We start from the raw sequence: 18,954 nt of genomic DNA on the forward strand, positions 1-18,954 counted from the left end.
GTCCCCATCTCTGTTCCTGCCCTCCTGTTTTCCTTCTCAGATGTTCCTTGTTTGTGGTCTATGTTCCTGTTTTATATATACCCCATTTTCCTCAGTGCTCCTTTGTCTGGTCTTGTGTAGATGTGTTTTTTTTTTACATTTGTCTACACCGGTTCTCGGCTGGTTCCTGTTAGTTTCTTTTCTGTTCCTGTTCAGTATATTCCTGTTTCAGCCACTTGTACTTGTTTTCAGATTGCGTTTTTTTGTTTATTTTTGTTTGTGTTAATACAACATATTCCTCGCCTGTATATCCACGTACTCGTCTCACTTCAGCCATGACAGAAGACCAGACCTAAAAATGGATGTAGCAAGGAATCCATGAGCGAGGTGTGCTATTTGTCAGGCTCCCTTCAGCACAGGCGTAGGCATGCACATGAAGTATGTGCTGGAGGCCCAACCATCCCCCGCAGCCAGGAGCCAATGAAAACAACATGCTGGAGCCTCCCACTCACTGGAGGACTACTCCTTTAAATCTGGGGAAAAAATTGAGTTAGCACTGAGAGTTGTTGCTGTTAGCCTCAAGCCTCAAGCCTCAGGGCAGAACAGAGGCACACATCATGAGGATCCTTGGATAAGGGACTTCCTGAACTTCATCATGAATGCACCCACTGGACCACCTGAACTCTCAACAGAACCAGTATGTGCCCTTCAAACAGCCCAAGCCCCTGCCTCTGTGGACATCATTGAAGGACTGCTTGCTGCTCCTGCTTCAGTGATGCTGGCGCCAACCACTCAAGGTCCACTAATCGTATGTCCTCCTTGTGTCTATGTGGGTTTCATCTGGGTGCTCCAGTTTCCACACATGGTCCAAAAACACATGTTGTTAGGTAGATTGGCAACTCAAAAAGTGTCCCTAGGTATTAGTGTGTTGCACTGCGAAGGACAGAGTGTGTTACCTCCTTGCACCCGGTGATTCTCAGATCACACTTCCATTGTGGGGTGTATCAGAAACAGACAGGAAGTTGAATACAGGAGCTGGTGTCAGACTTTGTTAGCTAGTGTGTACTGAACCATCTGCAACTCAACGTCAGTAAGACAAAAGAGATGGTGGTGGACTTCAAGAAACTCAGTCACCAGTAATGGAGTGGAAGTGGAGGTGGTTCATACTTTTTGAGAAAAATGGTGTCCCTTCGAGTGTCCACTAAACTCCTATGGACATTCTACCAATGCATTTGTTTTGCTAGTGCTATATTTTATGCTGCTGCATGCTGGGGCAACAACATCAACCAAAGTGCACTGAACAAACTGGACAGACTAATCAAGAAGGCTGGCTCTGTTGTTGGAGTCAAACTTGAGACACTGGAAGTGATGGCAGAAAAATGGACACTTAAAATGTTGCTAGCCATTATAGAGAATACTTCACACCCCTTGCACCCTACAGTGGACAAACAGAGAAGTACTTTCTGTGTTGTACTAAGGAGCAATGTGTAAGGACATTATTTTCCACAGCAATAAGGCTTTGCAATGAGTCTCCTTTCTGCAGAGACACGACTGATCTCCTGCTGTCTGAACCGTGCTGAACTATGCTGTACTCTTACATGTCCAGTCATTTATCCTATTGCACTATGCACTCTTTTTTTACTGATTTTTATCTGACTTCCCACTAGTCTACATTATTATTCTGCTCTCTGGACTGACAATTATTTTCTCTGTGGCTCCAAGTACTAGAGAATAAATTTACTGAAAACTTTACTGACTCTGAACACCACTAGTGCAATAATATTTATGCTGCTCTGTTCTTGTCATGTGTCATGAACATTGTCATTTTTTGATATAGACATTTTTTACTTGTGTTGTAATATATCTTACCACTTATGTTTCTTAGTGCAATACCCAATAAGGTTGCTCTGGTCATATCCAAACCTCAAATATATACATAGACCCTTCTCAACTCTAATACATTAAGGTTCATAGCACTGTACCACACCTTCTATAACCCCTGTACCCCACTTCTATATCTCTGCACCATTTATTGTAATTTCTTCCTGTACGTCTTCTCTTGTGCACTATGTACAGAACTGTGACACTACAATTCCCTTCGGGATCAATGAAGTGTTATCTTATCTTATTTCATTAATAATTCTCCTCATAATTCTGGTGTAATCCCACACCATGGTGGCACAGCAGGTAGTATCACAGTCACATAGCTCAAGGGACCTGGAGGTGGTGGGTTCAATGCCTGCTCCAGGGGAAAGTCTGTGAGGAGGTTGGTGCTTGCACCCAGTGATTCCAGGTAGGATCTGGACCCACTGCGACCTTGAACTGGATAAGTGATTACAGACAATGAACGAATATTTTCTCTGGCACAAGCCTGTCAAACTGTTTAGAGCAGGGCAGGGCAAGTCTGGTTGATGATACATTAATAATTAGATTTAAAATTTGATTATACTGAGGTACTTCTTCAAACATTACAGCACAGTGATTTGGGTCACAGCTTTATCACCTTGTGTTTAATTTTGTTAAGCTTGTGGCCTGAGATACATTTATAACTGATTGAAAGACATCCCAAATGAATAGAAGTGAATGAAGAACTACTCTTGAATAGTCCTATTGTAGCGTCACTGCTCACTTCTGTGGCTTACATTGGAAGGCAAATCCTAGGGGCCTGCATGCACCTTATGACAAGATAATTTCTCGAGACATCACAGAAGAGGATTTAAAATATTTAATGACATGCAGTGAAACAGGATCTCCAGGGTATGTCAAGAAACTAACCACTGTATTCCTGTCTGTTCTGTCCCCAATCATAGGCCTTACTGGATACATTAATAGGACATGCCCCACACCCCCACTGCTATTACAGGTTGTATTCTACTGGGTAGGCTCTTCTCTATGGAGTATTTCTGTACAGATTTAGTGGCATTCACCAATATACTTAAGGGATGTTAGTGCTCATTTTACAGGTATTGGATAAAGCTACATTACACCAGGGAACACAGCTTCACTGCCACAGTCATGAGGCATTATACATTCTCAGGCCATTTTTTGGCAGTGCATATGGTAAACTTGAGGTCATGTAAAATTGCTTCAGAGCATTTAATTTAATTTCATTTTATTGTTTTGCTTTCCTTCCTCTGTTGGCCTAAGTATGGTCTCTGAGTATAATGTTTTCACACAAAAAAAGTGCAATTTTTAACATTGCGAAACCTTAATGCTGATGTAGTCTGACACATTTTTGTCTCAAAACTCTGAAATCATGAGAAGATACTGTAAAAGGAAGAAAATATTAGTTCATTGAGTAGGAGTGATAATGCATTTATGATTTTATTTTAAGCACTGCAACTAAATGACACACTGAGTCCACGCCAATCTACAGAAGAACAAATGGAGTTCAGCTCTCTTACTGAATGTCACAGGGGGAGTATGATGCTCTGTTTGTTGCTTCTCTAATTAAAAGGGATAATATTATTGTAAACATGTAATAGTCAGGGTGTTGGTAGTTTTAATGCTTTTGTGTTATGAAAGGCTGCTATGAACCAAACAAGCAGTTCAGACACTGACTTCCTACTCATTTGTTTGGTCTGCAACCATGACAACGACACTTAGTGGGTGGTCTAGTTTTAACACATAGTTATTATCAGTGTTGTTGTATCATTAAAAAACAGACTTAGTCTGAAAATGCCTTAAGAAAGCTGCTTGAAGAATACTGGAATATTAAAAAGTGCCACTTTACACAATGAACATTATAATGAGTTTAAAGTGTATGGGAACTTGGTTTAATTCTTCATGATTTTGGATGTTTGTTGCTTAGGGACAGGCCCCTTTTCTGCACCATCTGAGGACACAGGTCTCATTTTCAAATGTCTTTGTCCAGTTTGAGCAAATGAGACAAATGTCATAAGATGCACAAAAAAATTATATGAAAATAAAGCAAATACTGATCACATGAGGCATATTATTATCTAAGTTACTCTGTGTGCCATTCCCAGAAGAAGGGAACAAGAGACAGGAGCATTTTGGCCTTCTGGCATTTTATTAACACTCACCATCACCCACCAAACATCTCATGTCCGTCCACACAGATCAGTTTAAGTTTATACTTATTCATATGTGGGAATCTGACATGTAGTGTTAGCTGAATGTACATTTAAATTTATATAAAAAACATGTTAGAGCAGTAAACTAAGAAGTCTGTTGCCTCTGCTCTGTCAGATGAACTCAGTCTGAGGTTAATGTTCAGGAAACAAATTCAGCCTTGAAGATGATGATTTAAATATTCTACATGTTACAATATGTTTCGCAGATGTTCTGAACCATGAATAGAAAATGGCATACATCAGTGGATTCACAAAGGAGTTCACATCTATTAGCCAGGTATAAACATGTTAAAGATGTTTCTGATGATGAAGGTGTTACATAATATGGTATCCAGCAAGCAAGGTAAACAAAAACCACGGTGCCTAATTTCTTGGCGGCTTTGATTTCTGAAGACCTTGATACTTTAGTTCCATGTTTTTTGAGGTACCGTTTTCACAGCTCTGATTGCTTTGGCTTGATGTATTGCCACTTTAAAAATAACTGAATACAAGACTAATGCAAATGCAACTAGAAGGTCAATGGTGGCCCAGTAATATTTTACGTACAGAAGACACTCTCCATAACAGTTGGTGGAGGGCTGAGATTGTAAAAAAATGCCATTTAAAGACACAAACGTGATGACATAACACAGAAAAAAAAAAAAACAGACAAAAATGAGTGCTAGCATGAAGCATGATTTGACTGGAATACTGCAGAGGGTTAGTTATAGATATGCACCTATCAACTGTTATGAGTATCACACTGTACAAATAGAGACAGAGCTGAAAAATCTGAAATGATTCAGAGAGTTAACTTCTCTGAATTAAACATGAGCATGAATCCTCCCATTAGTGGATAGTGTAACTCTAACATCATCATGACATACAGTGTTGGGTCAACTGAGACTACTTCAGAGTGGTAGAACTGTTAAAGAGTCTAAAGTTAATGTCTTAGTTGATGTCATTTAATGCCAATTACAAATTTCACACATTGAGCAAAACAACAAGAAAGACCAGTGATTAGTATGTACGTACATCACAGACTGCCATGGTTTCAGATAATATAACTAGAATTTTATGCCTTGGATAATACTCAATGAGTCCAGAAGATGGTGTGCTGCACACTAACAGAAAAAAACATAGTGTAGTGAATAGTGTTGTGGTCTGTCCATGTTATTTGGAAATCCAATAATAAATGGAAATATATACACAGCCTGAGAAGTTGGGACACTGGGCCATAGATAAATAAATAAAATACTGCCCTGATATGCAATTCATTTAAACCTGTATTTAAATGAAAATAATAGGGAAAAAAAGTTTTATGCTTTCTTTTTTAGAAAACAAATTGTGTATGTATTAAATCACAAGCCAGAAAACTTTCCAATATAGTTTGATTAATCTGAATTTCTGTAATGCTAAATATCTAATTAACATTAGCAGACAATTAGTGACATGATGGTTTAAAAAGAGCACCTGAGTTTTTTTTAAATGCAACAATTCAAGAAAAGTTACACTACAGTGGTCAGTCACAGTAGAGTTTAAATGTACAGGACTTATGTTCTTTTAGTTTTCGTGTTTTATTCTGTTGTATGTTCTTCTACACATTTCTATAATAAATGATTACAAATATTCACCTGATTTTCTGGAGAAAAGTATATAATGTACATTTAGGGATTACAACTGGACTTTAAAACTCATGCCATACTTTTAAAAGATACATTTCACTGTTCATACCTATAGTAACCATGACGTACCTATACCATATCATTTTTCTGAGAGTGTAGCAAACTTTAATGATGTAGACAGTAACTTCATATACTGAGCTTGTAGCAGTGCTGTTACAGGAGTTTGAGCATTAGAAACATCCAATTATATACATCAGCAGGGAATTGTAGATGGTAGAGCAATGTTAAGTGTAGAAAGAGAATTATTTTCTTTGAAGTGGGCTATTAAAACTACTAAATAACACATTTCTTTTTCTCTGAAGTGCCTCAACCCCAATGTCTAGTATGACCAAACTACTCCAGAGTAACTTAAAACACTCAGGATATGCTCATTTCAGAACCACTATTTTAGACCAAGGAGATTTTTCGAGGAGGTTGGCATTATAGAAAGAAACATAAGACATCAAGTTAGAGGATTAAATATTTCATGTAAAAGTGTGATAGGGGAGTCCTGAAATGGATAAGCACTTACAGACAATGAATGAATGAATGAATGAATGAATGTAAAACAGTGAGAGACACACTGTCCTCCTGTGTTTTCTGACCGCCAATCACAGGCATGACCGGAGGTATCAACAGATTATGCCCCCCACCCCCACTGCTATCACAGGTCGTACTCTTCTGGGTAGGCTCTGTTCTAGACTTGAGCATTTCTGTAAAGATTTGGTGTCATTCACCAGTAGATCTACTGAGGTCTATTCCTGGTGTCTGGTTATTAGTTCAGCAGAGCAAACCCTATTCCAAAATATCCCATAGGTATTGGATGAAATTACATTACTCTAGGGAGCTCAACTTCACCATCACAGGTCTTTTATTTATTTATTTATTTATTTGTTTATTTATTTATTTTGGCACAAAACAACGTGACCTCAAGTTCATGTAAAATTGCATCAGAGCAAGCCATATCATTAATTTTTTTGCTTTCCTCCAGAGAATAAATAAGCTGTGTGTCAAACTGCAATGTGGAAAAGTGGCACCTTATATTCATTAAAATGGTCATAGAGTAAAATGTACCAAACTATTGCTTTAATTCTTGATGATAGATTGTAAATGTTTATTGCTCAGTGAAAGGTCTCTTGATATCTGGCTTACAAATTTGTAATGTTGTGAATTTTAAAATGTGTACATTTTAAGCAAATAAGAGAAATGTCATGAGATACACACAACAATACTTTGAAAATTGACTAAAAACTGACCACATGAGACATATTAGTATCTATGTAACTCTTTTTGTTATCCCCAGAAGGAGGGAACAGAGGCAGGAGCAGTTTGGCTTTCTGGCAAATTTTATTAACACTAACCATAACCATCTTAAACACCAAACACCTCAGTCCCTTATGCTTCTATCTCTCTCCTAAAATCTTCCTCAGACTTCGATATATTTGCCTAATGATTTTCACTGAACTTGTGCCAGTTTGTGCCCAGTAAGGGAATAATATAAGGAAAACCAGGTTCTTTTTAACAGTGTTTAAAGATTTCTGCAAATATTTAAATGAAAATTATTTTAGACCAATACAATAAGAAGTGGTCTTTGCTCTGTTAATGTTCAGGAAACAAATTCAGCCTTGAAGATGATAATTCAAATAGTTTACATTTCACAATATACTTTGCAGAAGCTCTGAACCATGAATAGCAAATGGTATATATCAGTGGGTTTACAAAGGAGTTCAAATCTATTAGCCAGGTAAAAACCATCCCCACAGTCCAAGATGTTTTAATTAGATAGCTTAAATAATATGGTATCCAGCAAGCAATATAAACAAATACTACTGTGCCTAATTTCTTGGCTGCTTTGATTTCAGAAGCCCTTGACATTTTAGCTACATGTTTTTTTGAGGCACCATTTTTCACAGCTCTGATAGCTTTGGCTTGATGTATTGCCACTTTAAAAATAACTGAATACAAGACTAATATAAAAGAGAAAGGAGCTAGAAATGCAACTACAATGTCACAGATCGCCCAATATTTAGAAATATACACAACACACTCTCCATAACACTGGGAGTAGACATTAGGCTCTGTAAAATTGTCATTAAAGTATAAATACATGATGACATAACACAGACAAAAAGACCAACCAAGAATTATGGACAGCAAGGTTTTATGAAGCGTGATTTGACTGGAATACTGCAGAGGGTTAGTGATAGCAATGTACCTATCAACTGCTATGAGTATCACACTGTACAAAGTGCCATATTTTGAGACATAATAGATTATTTGTAAAATGTAGCATGCTAATGTTCCAAGATACCAACAGGAGTCCAACAGTGCACTTAGATCCACAGGCATATTAACCAGTCCCACAAAAAAATCAGCCAAAGCCAGAGAGAGGATAATCAGGTTGGTTGGAGTGTGGAGCTGCTTGAAGTGAGAGATGGAGATGATCACCAGAAGGTTCAGAAACACAGTGCACACAGATATACATGAGAGAATGAAGCACAGGAGAAAATATCCAGGGTCATCTACGCTCTGTTTTATACAAGACTCATTGTTGTCAGGAATGCAGTATTGAACTGTAATGTTTTCCCTGTAGTGTTGGTTGTCCATCTGAAACAGAGACAGAGCTGAAGAATCTGAAATGATTCAGAAGCTTAACTTCTCTGTTTTAAACATGAGCATGAATCCTCCCACTAGTGGATAGTGTAACCCTTACATCATCATGACGTACAGTGTTGGGTCAGCTGAGACTAGACCAGAGTGGTAGAACTGTTAAACAGTCTAAAGTTGATGTCAAAATCTGTGCATTTTACACAGGGGGCAAAAGAGTAGGGAAGGCCAGCATTTATCTTCTTTATTAGAGACTGCCATGGATTCAGATGATAATAGAATGATTAATACCAGAAGATTTGTGGTGCATGTTCAGAGCAGAATAGAACAGCTTCATGGTCAGTCCAGAGTGTATGTAAATACAACAAAAATGAAAATATTTTCATACAAAAGCTGAAAATGTGGGGAAACTGGGGCATAGATTAATCAATTAACAAATAAACATGGCCATGATATTCAATTCATTTAAAACCCTATATTTAATTAAATTGTTTGAATAATTTGTTTATTTATTGTCTGTAAGTGTTAATCCGGGCGGCACGGTGGCGCAGCAGGTAGTGTCGCAGTCACACAGCTCCAGGGGCCTGGAGGTTGCGGGTTCGATTCCCACTCCGGGTGTCTGCCTGTGAGGAGTTGATGTGTTCTCCCCATGTCCGCGTGGGTTTCCTCCGGGGGCTCCAGTTTCCTCCCACATTCCAAAAATACACGTTGCAGGTGGATTGGCGACTCAAAAGTGTCCGTAGGTGTGAATGTGTCTATGTGTCCCTGGACTGGCTCCCCCTCCAGGGTGTATTCCCGCCTTGCGCCCAATGATTTCAGGTAGGCTCTGGACCCACTACGACCCTAAATTGGATAAGCAGTTACAGATAATGAATGAATGAATGAATGAAGTGTTAATCCAGTTCACATTTTGTTATGGTACAGCTATGGTAACCGCTTAAATCTAGTTCAGGGTGGCGGTGTGTCTGGAGCCTGGCAATCACATGCAAGGCAGGAACACACCCTGGAGGGGTTGCCAGTCCTTAACAGGGTGACACATACGCTGACACATAGACACTTAAGTTGCCAATTCACCTACCAACATGTGTTTTTGGACTGTGGGACAACCCTAAGGAAACCCTCGTCATGGGGAGAACATACCGAACTTCTCACAGACTGAGAAGTGCACTCCACTTTTCTTTTGCACAGCTCTTACGATTGTTTGAATGACATGCTGGAGATTCTCATCATATGGGTGCTGGCACATTATCTAATATTTTCTGCATTCATTACAAAAGAAGCCAATTAGAAAGTGACATAATAGATTGAAATTTTCCCCATTGAAAACCTTACCTTTGGTGTTTTAAGCAGTATATTGGAGAGCAGTAGAGAACTATTCTATTCCATTCTGTTCTGTTCTCATCACGGCTGAAGGGAGATGAGGAGGCAGACGTACATGGAAGGAACCCCTTCAACCCTAACTCCGCAGATCGAACATCAGCTTCCCTATGTGTTGCATGTAAACCTTGTAACAAATTTGTGAAAACAGATTCTATGTCAGATTTTCTATATTTTCTGTTTCTGGACTAGGAAAAATGGGTTTCACAATTAAACGACATGACCCACAGACCCAATTTCAGTCCTGTGATGAAATACACCCAAGGACCAATATATTTCATGCTCATTTGGACATGTGAACCTTTTAACAAATTTGTGAAAATAGATTCTTTGTCAGATTTCCTATATTTTCTATTTCTGGACTAGGAAAGGGAATCACAACATTTCATCCATCCATCCATTATCTGTAACCGCTTATCCAATTTAGGGTCGCGGGGGGTCCAGAGCCTACCTGGAATCATCGGGCGCAAGGCGGGAATACACCCTGGAGGGGACACAGACACACACACATTCACTCACACACTCACACCTACGGACACTTTCGAGTCACAAATCCACCTGCAACGTGTGTTTTTGGACTGTGGGAGGAAACCGGAGCACCCCGAGGAAACCCACGCGGACACGGGGAGAACACACCAACTCCTCACAGACAGTCACCCGGAGCGGGAATCAAACCCACGACCTCCAGGCCCCTGGAGCTGTGTCACAACATTTCAAATAACATTTTTTCTCTTGATGAATAGTTTCCATAAAATCCCAACTCTAATGATACTGTTATACTACAGCTGTGTCACGCTGGGGACGTGAGGAGTAGATTTACGGGAGGCGGACACACTTGCTACAACACAGATAGTTTAATAATGAAGAGATAACAGAACGAAACAAACTTGAAGAGAACCACGAGATAATATTAACGAGCAGGAAACAAAACTACAAGACTGGGGCGTGAAACAGGCAGGAGACAGAACGAGGCACGAGAAATGAGAAAACAAGCTAGAGAAACAAACGCTACAAAATACAAACAAACTAGAGGGTCATGAAAGGAATAAGAGAGCGAACGAGGAACGAGAAACCAGAAACAAACGACAGCGAAAACAAACAAACAAACAAACCGATACCAGGAAGTGAGGGAGGAGGGCTTAAATAACAACACAAACTAGACACACCTGACACGAATAACGAGGAAAAAGAAGGCGGGACAAAGGCCGAGAATGAACATAAACAAAACCATGTGCGGAGATAGGAAAACAAACAAGAAAGTGCCAGGATGTGCCAAGCTGCTTCAGTTTGTGATGAACTTTGCAAGTAGAGGTTCCAATAGTTACATTCATTGCTGCACAATGTGTTATATTAGGAATAGAAAGAAAGGTACTTACTTGCAAAGTTCATCATGTTATAAAAAATGTTATTTGAAATGTTTGATTTAAAAATAAATATACAGTTTGGGAAACCCAAGGTTAGTGTGATGGATGAAAATGTACAAAATAATTTGCTTGAATCCTATAATTAATCAAAAACACTGGCAGTGAACAGAAATTTATAATATATATTAAAATAAAAACTCAGGATATAGATATAGGAATCTGTTAAAATGTCATATTAATTGAATTTTCTCCCAAATTACCTATTTCAGATATTCTGGATGAATTATACCACATGTGCACACGGAGATCTTATCCCTGTTATACACAGTGGGTCAGTATTCCAGTTTGTTGTAATAGATCAACGTTTGTCAGTCTCTAAATAACAGTCAATTACATGTTTCTTTTTCTCTCTTTTTTGTATTTATTTTTTTTTTTTATTTTTACTCTGCAGATACAGTGTAATGTGTGCAATTTCTGGTTCCACCACAAATGTCTGGCAATGACACCAGAAGAATGGGAGACATTCTCTCAAACTGGACAGGACCTGCACTGTCCACACTGCACTGATTTGTAATATGTCCCTGTGTGTGTTGATGTAAATAGTTAAGTAACAGTTCCTGTAGTTCAGCAGGATAGTGCATAATTTTATGTGCAAAAATATATATTTTAGAGCATCTACAACCAACCTAAATAAAATGTGCAGTTCTAAGACTTAATTGTGATCCCCATCTTTCCTAGTCCAGAATTAGAAAATATAGGAAATCTGACAAAGAATCTATTTTCACAAATTTGTTAAAAGGTTCACATGTCCAAAAAAGCATGAAGGGTATTGGTCCTTGGGTGTACTACATCATAGGCCCAAAATTGGGTCTATGGGTCATGTCATTTAATTGTGAAACCCATCTTTCCTAGTTCAGAAACAGAAAATATAGGAACACTCACATATTATCTGTTTTCACAAATTTGTTAAAAGGTTCACATGTCCAAATGAGCATGAAATGTATTGGTCCTTGGGTGTACTTCATCACAGGACTGAAATTGGGTCCGTGGGTCATGTCATTGAATTGTGACACACATCAATTTATTGAACATATAGGAAATCTGACATAGAATTTGATTTCACACATTTTTTAAAAGGTTCACATGTCCAAATGAGCATGGAATGTATTGGTCCTTGAGTGTACTACATCATAGGCCCGAAACTGGGTCTATGGGTCATGTCATTTAATTGTGAAACCCATCTTTCTTAGTTCCGAAATAGAAAATATAGGAAATCTCACATAGTATCTGTTTTCACAAATTTGTTAAAAGGTTCACATGTCCAAATGAGCATGAAATGTATTGGTCCTTGGGTGTACTACATCATAGGCCCGGAATTGGGTCTGTGGGTCATGTCGTTTAATTGTGAAACTCATTTTTCCTAGTCCAGAAACAGAAAATATAGAAAATCTGACATAGAATCTTTTTTCACAAATTTGTTACAAGGTTTACATGCAACACATAGGGAAGCTGATGTTCAATCAGCTTTCAAAAGTGTGTTACAGGGTTTATGTATTTAAATGCCTCATACCCAAGACTTTTATTTTGAAAAGAAGTTGCGTCGCTAAAGCGCTTCTCCGCCAGAAAGAACTTATCTGTAAATCACATAATGATATTTTCACATCTTACAGCAGTAAAAACATTGAACGCCAGTGTGTGTGAATAAGTTCACAATATGTAGTAACTGCACTGAAATAGTCATTTGGCGCGTACATTTTGTTTTTTTAAATAACCAGGATATTCGTGGTTGAATGTCTGGCGAATATCGAACGCTGAGCCAACTTTACCGCGGTCTAAAAATCAAGGTGCTCCTTCAAAATTTGTGTTATGTTCTTGTCATGAAATATTCTAATCATATTCACTATCATCAGAAATGAAGACGCTGCGAAGGAACAAGAAAGACGGTGTTTACTTTCAGTTTCGTTTTGACTCACATGACGTCAACCCACGCTGTCTCTGGGCGGAAAAATATGAGTCATCAGCAAAAACATATTCCTATTATTTATTTATAGTTTTTCAAGGCTTTTGTAGGTTTCACATCAAATAACACTGCATTAGATAAATAAATATAAACTAAAAAGCGTAAATAATTCTTTATTGTGTATGTTTACCTTAATAGCTACATTACATAGAGACACAAACAAAAGTAAACACAAAACTATCTATAAACAAGCACAGGTGGCAGAGACAACAAACTAGAATATACTGACCAAGAACTGAACAGCAAATAAAAGGAACCAACCATGAACTGGTGTAGACAAATGCAAATCATACAGACACACTGAGCTACACACAGATGCACACACACAAGACCAAACAAATGAGCACAGAAAACAAGGGTGTATATATTCACAGAAAGATAGACCACAGATATGGAACACCTGGGAAGGATAATAAGAGAGCAGAGACTAAGGCAGGGCTAGGGTGGAGACAAGGGAGTAGACAAAAAACTAAAAAATACAGAGAGCCTTGTGCTAAAGGAGCACAGGTCAGACAAGGGAACTCAAAACACAGAAACCACCAGTGTGACTGAAGCCCCCTCCCAAACGCGCAACTCCGGGAGCACATAGAGAGACCCCCCGGAATCGGCGGATGGGCTGAACCTGGAAAACAAAAGACGAGAGATGATAGCATATTACTGGACCAACAGGTGACAGGACTGGAGCTGAGACTGGAGCTTGAGCACCAGGCGCTTCCATCACTGGAGCAGCAGCAGCAGCAATCACCCCTGCAATGACATCCATGAAGGCATGAGGCTCTGCAACCATGTCCATGGTGGTCTAATGGGTGCGTTATAGAGAAAGTCCATGAAGTGCCTTGACCAAGGACCCTCATGTTGTATGCCTCTTTTCTGCCCTGAGGCTTAAGCCTAACAGCACTAACTCTCAGCGCCCCCTCAAAATTTTCCTTGGACATGAAGGAGTAGTCCTCCAGCAAGGGGGAGCAGCTCACGCTACTTTTGTTTGCTCCTTCGGCTTCCAGCACATACTTGGTGGGCATGCCAACTCCTGTGCTGCAGGAAATCTGATGAATAGTAGCAAGAAATATATTTTATTAACACAAACAAAAATAAACACGAAACACATCCTGAAAACAAGCACGAGTGGCAGACACTAAAAGAAACTAAAATAAAACAGTCATGAACCAGTGTAAACAAATGCAAAACACACAGACACAGAAACACTGAACTACACACATCCACACACAAGACCAGACAAATGAGCACTGAGAAAAATGGGGTGTATATGTATATACACAGGAACATAGACCACAGACAAGGGACACCTGGGAAGGGGGCAGGGACAGATATGGCAACTGAAAATATGGGACAGATATGGGGACTTATGTCGCTGAAAGGGTTATTTAAGACTTCATTTGGACTTGCAGAAAATGACTTGTGAACATTTCTGGACAGCGCCAGGGCTGAGACAAAACCAAAACAAATGTGCTAAAGGAGACAAGGGAACTCAGAAACAAAGCAAAAATCTATTCTATTCAAGTCTGTTATATTCAATATTTAATATTGATGGACATTTTTCCAGACACTTAAATAAAATATAATATAAAAATAACTTAAAACTAATTAAAACCATCTTCTGAGGTTAGAGAGCTGACAAACCACAATACAGAAAAATTAACACACCACAACAAATATTATAAACAGTTTCAAACTTGTGGTTTGTCAGCCCTCTACCTCAGGAGATTTTGTTTTTAGTTGTGTTGAGTTGAGTATTTTTTACACTATTTAAGAAAAAACAGAATTAAACTGAAAGGAAGAAAATTTCTTATTTTTTATTGTTTTCCTAAGACCAATTCTATTTGAAAAAAGAAACAAAGAAAGGAAGAACTAGAAATGATGTCTACTGAGAGGAGAATTTTTATCTTATTTTTGTATTGTGGTTTCTCTTTTTCTACCTCAAAAAAGATTTATTTTCCTAATGTTAAGGCAAACTTTGTTTTGTTACTGTTCCATTGTTTCTAAACAAAAATGTTGATTGTGATAATAAAGTATTTTGTTGTCACGTACAATGTTTGGCGAAATTCTATCCTAGATATTTTGGATCCTTTGGACCTATGAAGTTTAAATATTAAAAGTTATCTGCATCAGTATCGATATCAGTGATACTGGCCCTGCATTTATTTGGTATCGGATCAATACCAAATTTCCCAGTATCGCCCACCTCTAGCTGGCAGTAAGTCAGACTGGTTTCCAGTTGGAGTTGAACTCCATCAGGGCTGCCCGTTGTCACCGGTTCTGTTCATAATTTTTATGGACAGAATTTCTCAGCGTAGCCAAGTGGCGGAAGGTTTCCAGTTCGATGGTCTCAGGATTCCATGTCTGCTTTTTGCGGATGATGTGGTCTTGTTGGCCTCACTGAGCCGAGACCTCCAGCTCTTGCTGGACCAGTTTGCAGCCAAGTGTGAAGCAGCAGGGATGAGAATCAACACCTCCAAATCTGAGTCCATGGTACTCAGTCGGAAAAGGGTGGAGTGCTCTCTCCAGGTTAGAAGTGAGATCCTGCCTCAAGTGCAGGAGTTTAAATACCTCGGGGTCTTGTTCATGAGTGAGGGAAAATGGAGCTGGAGATTGGCAGGTGGATCAGGGCAGCATCAGGAGTAATGCGAACTCTGTACCAATCTGTTGTGGTGAAGAGAGAGCTGAGCAGTAAAGCAAAGCTCTCGATTTACCGTTCAATCTACATCCCAACCCTCACCTGTGGTCATGAGCTTTGGGTAGTGACCGAAAGAACGAGATTGCGGGTACAAGCGGCCTGGGAACGCCTCGGTATACCCCTGGAGGAGCTGGAAGCAGTGCCTGGGGAGAGGGAGGTCTGAGTTTCTTTACTCGGACTGCTTCCCTCGTGACCCAGACATAGACAACTAATTAGTGACATGACTTAGTTTAAAAGAGCACCTCAGAGCATGCAACAATTCAAGACTTACACTTACAGTACTTAAGGAGAACAGAAACGTCAAAGAAGAGGCTGGCAAATAAGACCAATATTAGCCTCATTAACTGACTTCTTCAAGCTGGGAAAAAATATAGGAACAGGAAAATTGGCACGGTGGCGCAGCAGGTAGTGTCGCAGTCACACAGCTCCAGGGACCTGGAGGTTGCGGGTTGGATTCCCGCTCCGGGTGACTGTCTGTGAGGAGTTGGTGTGTTCTCCCCGTGTCCGCGTGGGTTTCCTCCGGGTGCTCCGGTTTCGTCCCACAGTCCAAAAACATACGTTAGTAGGTGGATTGGCGACTCAAAAGTGTCCGTAGGTGTGAGTGAGTGTGTGTGTGTGTGTGTGTGTGTGTGTCTGTGTTGCCCTGTGAAGGACTGGCGCCCCCTCCAGGGTGTAATCCAGCCTTGCGCCCAATGATTCCAGGTAGGCTCTGGACCCACTGCGACCCTGAATTGGATAAGCGGTTACAGATAATGGATGGATGGATGGTTACAGATAATGAATGAATGAATGAATGAATGAATATTTTGTGTGAAGACCCTTTTACAAAATACAACAACAACAACAACAACAATAATAATAATAATAATAATAATAATAATAATAATAATAATGCGTTTTTAGTGCAGGGGATATACTGCCTTAAAACACCATCCATGTATCCCTCCACCAAGAGCATTTACAGCATTAGGTAATTCCATGTAGGGGCTGGATAATCATGGCCTGAACTGGTCTATTCTGGAAAATATGTTGAGGACTGAAAGGAAAGCTCTTTAGAAGTCCTCCAGTCACAAATCCTATGGTCATCTTTGTGACCTCATTGTTGAACAGTTGGGGACCAAACTCAATTTCAGAACACTAGATCTGTGTGACAATAAACTACCTGCAGTGCCACTGTGTTTTATACTTTTTTTTTTTCTTTTTGGCAGTAGCTTGTTCTATTACTTCCAGGTGCAAGGCTCAGTCATAGTTTAACATATGTACATTTTCACCTCACACCTCAGTGAGTTGCAGACACCCATATTAATGCCTTGAACAGGACAGGACTACCAACCAATCTGTCCATCTGGCCCTTTCATTGTCGTGGCCAAAGGGCTTGTGTGGTCTAATGACTTCCAGGGCTATGTCGTCAGGAGCTGTTATCTCCCAGTAGGGTCTCCCATGGTGAACAAGTCTGGAGTGAAGATCCAGACAAACACAATCCAAAAGCATTCCTATGTATACACCATACCCTCACAAGTAACCCAACTGGTGGCTGTACTACTGGAGTTTGTTCCAGTAAACGAGAGGGTCACCTAAATGCAGCTTCGGCTCGCAGAGAGGAAAACTGACTGTTGTGTGTGTATATGCACCAAACAGCAGAGTGTTTGGTATTCTTGGAGGTCATGAGTGGATTTCTAGAGAGGATTCCATGCACTGACTCTATTGTTTTGCTGATGGACTTCAGTGTTCATGTTGGCAATGACCTCAAAACATGGAGAGGAGTGATTGGGAGGGATCGGGGGAGCACCTCCAAGTCTGAGCCCATGGTTATCCCTTGGAAAGAGATGGCATGCTCCCTTCAGGTAGAGGGTGAGAATCTACCCCAAGTGAAGGATTTCAAATATTTTGGGTTCTTGTTCATGAGGGATTGGAAGAGGGATTGTAAGGTTTACCGTAGTTTATGTGGAGGTGTGCTGGTAGTTTTTTTATGCTTTTGTGTTATGAAAAGCTGCTATAAACCAAACTAGCAGTGCTGACGCCTATGTCCTGCTCCTATTTTGGTCTGCAACCATGACAATGATGTTGTTAGTGGTCAGTCAAATTTAACACATCTGTAAAATGCAGAAAATTGAATAATTTCTATTAAGTTTTGCAGTCTGTCAGTTTCAGAATCGATGTGAATGAAACAATATTTGTGTTGGCGTGAAAAGGCCTTAAGAATGCTGCTTGTCAAACTGGAATATTAAAAAGTGTCACTTTAAGCTCATTACAATTATTATAGCGTAAAGTATTACTAGTATTACTAGTATTACTAGTAGTACTAGTATTTTTGGTTTAATTGTGCATGTTTGTTGCTTAGGGACAGGCCCTTTATATAGACACAGTTCTCATTTTGAAATGTTTTTTGTCCATTTTGAGCAAATCAGACAAATGCCATGAGATACACGAAACAATTATATGAAAATGAAACAAATACTGATCAATTGAGCCATGATATCATCCAAGTTGCTCTGTTTGCCATTCTCAGGAGGAGGGAACCAAAGACAGGGGCAGTTTGGCTTTCTGGTATTTTATTAACACTCACCATCACCATCTTAAACACCAAGCAATTCAGGTCCCATACACACGGGTACATTTATTTATTTATTTATTTATTTATTTATTTATCCATCCTCCTATCCACTCAAAAAGGAATTTTAGGAAATGCTCTCCAAGGTGGAGACTTTTGAAAAGTTCATTATTAATTCTGATGTGGATGATAGTAATCAGAAAACCTCATTCCAACTATAGGTAAGTATATAAGTCTGAAAGCTTCAATGTACATGCAGCTAACACTACATTTCAGATCCCCACATGTGAATAAATATAAATGATTTCATATGAATCATAAAGAACCAAATGTGGACATTTATGTGGCTTGGTCTATAATGCTCAGGACCTGTAAGAATTCTGGCATCTTCCATTTCTCTTAACCGTAATGGGAAGCTGAGCATTTTCAGCACTGAAGCTTAAATATCTCTCCATCTTTGATTTTACAAGCTTAATAAAATGTAATGCTTCTATTTATATAGCGTCATTTGTTTATGTTTACATTATGATGTATCTGTGAAAAATCTTTTTTTTAAAACAGGTTTACAGATTTCAGCACAAATTTATATAAAAAATATATTAGAGCAGTACACTATGAAGTGTG

This window comes from Hoplias malabaricus, chromosome 18 (genome assembly GCF_029633855.1).
Source record: "Hoplias malabaricus isolate fHopMal1 chromosome 18, fHopMal1.hap1, whole genome shotgun sequence".
NCBI lineage: Eukaryota > Metazoa > Chordata > Actinopteri > Characiformes > Erythrinidae > Hoplias > Hoplias malabaricus.